This window comes from Syzygium oleosum, unplaced genomic scaffold (assembly GCF_021117445.2).
Source record: "Syzygium oleosum isolate NSW1041296 unplaced genomic scaffold, Sole_v2.1 Sole_v2.04, whole genome shotgun sequence".
In the NCBI taxonomy this organism is placed as follows: domain Eukaryota; kingdom Viridiplantae; phylum Streptophyta; class Magnoliopsida; order Myrtales; family Myrtaceae; genus Syzygium; species Syzygium oleosum.
In genome coordinates this window covers 9,089,627-9,092,281 of record NW_026607488.1, presented here as the reverse complement: position 1 = coordinate 9,092,281, position 2,655 = coordinate 9,089,627, and the positions used below count along the sequence as shown (strand labels likewise).

General features: G+C 34.0%; 1 long non-coding RNA gene across 1 annotated transcript; it reads left to right on the top strand.

Annotated features, from left to right (window-relative positions):
* On the top strand, positions 1–1,485 carry LOC130138009 (uncharacterized). The gene is made up of 2 exons (XR_008816437.1): positions 1–87; positions 1,212–1,485. It is a non-coding gene; the product is annotated as an uncharacterized LOC130138009 (long non-coding RNA).
* Positions 1,486–2,655: the final 1,170 nt, after the last annotated feature.

The following is a 2,655-nucleotide window of genomic DNA, read 5'->3' as shown; positions in this document are numbered from 1 at the left end:
GGCCATATGCTTTTGCATGCCACTTGTTTCGATTCGAGTTGGCAAGATAGACAAGCAAGGGACTCTTCTTTGCCCCACATCAACAAGGTAAATGAAGTTCTGATCTGTATCGGTTTTCGGATTCTTGTATGTGAATTGTCTGTTGGCTTGTGAGCAGCTTAGTTTGGTTTCTGCTGATGAGTTGCCAATGTTTTCCGGTAATATACATAGTTCAGCTGCAGACTAATTTTATCAGTGGTGCTCATTGGTTTACTATTAGAATTTTGTTTGTTATCAAGTGATTTTCCTTTACGTTTCTCAGTTGCTATATGGATGCTTATAATTTTTGGAAGTTTAACAAGCTTAGAATTGGCTTTATTAGGAGTTGTATTGTTTATGTTCTGATCTGTCGCATTTAAGTGGCGCATTTTCTGTCTTGTATCTTGTTCCCTTCATCTGGAGTGTAGTTCTCGTAAGCTTTCATTTTGTAGTGCGAGTGCGTACTATGTGTTTTGATTGAGCATTTGTTAGTTTTGTGTTTAGAGAACGGTTCTTCGTACGATTTTTCTACAATGTTTAAGGAGGAGTATGCTTGCTGTTTTTCTGTTCCTAGAGTTCCTTATCCTCATTATTTCAAATTTGCTAGTTTTTATTGCCATTTTGTGTGGTGGAGTTCTGTCTTTTGGTTCTTATTACAGCTAGCTATGTAATGCTAATTGTGGGCACCTCATCAGGAGATCATGTTGTCAGTCTTCTTTGCAAGCAGCCAGTTTAAAATATTCTAGATGAAAGTATTTGACACATATTGATATACCAGTAAGTTTGTGTAAAGTAAACGTCAGATGCTGGACCGTAACAGTTTTTTTGTTTTCTGATGTAGTTCTCTTCTTGTTGGAATTTTTTTGGATACATATGGATATAGGTATTGATGGCAGTAATATTGGCTGATGGACAGGTAGTTTATGTTTACCCTACTATTTTCTTTCTTCATAATGGGAGATTTACTCTCTTGAAAATTATGTCATAGCATCAGAGTCTTCGAATTGAGCAGTTCTTGAATGTCGTTTGTGAGATTATTTTCCAAGAAATGGTGGATATTACTTGAATAATATCAACTTTGCATATAGTCCATGATATCACTAGAAATAATCTTAAGTTGAGGATTTAATGTTGTAGCTTCTTGTTGGTATCCATGTTCATTCTTCCCAATAAATATGTCTTTTGACTTGTAGGTGAAGTGGGCGTATCTTATTATGATCTCTGAATTAAGGGGGAGTCAAGGTAGTTTCATGCTCCTATATTATCTTGTCGACTGTTGCTTTTTGAATGTATATAGGATTTGAATTCAACAAGTAGAAAATGTTAGTGACTATTTTTGTTCTTATGCTTGTTATTTAGGTAGGTCTCATGACACTGTAATTCTGATCTCATTAAGTTTTCTTCAGTCAATTGGTTGTTATTGTTTGCATTTGACAATTAATAGTTATGTGAACTGACTTTTTATATTACTCTCCGAATTTGTCACATTTACATCTCCATTTCCTTGAACATAGATGGTACTTGCTGTTTATATCTATGTCACCGAATGGTACTCATTTCTGGAACTGCTTGATCTTTCAACATATTGTTAGAATTTGTGGAGTTATTTCGGATGCTTGAAAGTCATGCAAAGGAAATACCTTTTGTAAGATGTCCTAGAATTAAATCATAGGTGCAGCCAGAATAAGCATGTACACACAAGGATGCAATTAGTTACATGATGATTCTTTTAGGTCTAAAGTTACCTGAGAAATTTAGCCAAAGTCAAGTATTGATATACACGGCAAAAAAAAAAAGGACTCGAGATAAATCCATTACATATGTGATAGGCGATAGATAATCCCATTTAGTGTTTTTACGGGAGATTTGCTTATTAGGCGTTGATACCAAACTTGCACATTGCTATCGTAATCTTTCCGTCACCGGCTAGTTAATTTCTTAGCTGTCTCAGAGAAATAGACAGTTTAAATTGTTTCTTGGTTATATCCCTGTTAATTTCTGAGCTAGAGAATAGAATTTTTTTTGAAAAAAATTTTTTTCGAAATTTTTTTTTTTTGAAAAATATTTTTTTTGTTTTTTCAGGACAAATTAGCGACGAATTTTGCGACGAATACAGTTCGTGGCAAAAATTTTTTAAAAAAAAATGGAATTTTTTTTTAAAAATAATTTTTTATTTGCTTTTTCGAGGCAAATTAGCGACGAATTTTGCGACGAATACATTTCGTGGCAAAAAAAAATTTGTTTAAAAAAATAGAATTTTTTTTTTGTTTTTTCGGGGCAAATTAGCGACGAATTTTGCCACGAATATAGTTCGTGACAAATTAGCGATGAATTTTGCGACGAATACAGTTCGTGGCAAATTAGCGACGAATTTTGCCACGAAAAATTTGCGACGAATTTTGCGACGAATTTTTTTTCGTGGCAAATCAGCGACGAAAATTGAAATTTTTCGTGGCTAAATTTTGCGACGCCGAATTAGCGACGAAATTTTTTTCGTCGCAAATTCATTTAGCGACGAATTTTGCCGAATTTTTCGTGGCAAAATTCGTGGCTAAAACCTTATTTTTTTGTAGTGGATGTAACGTAGGCTTAGGTAAAGAGGTTAAGAAATGAAAGGATTCAATGGGCTCAAATTTT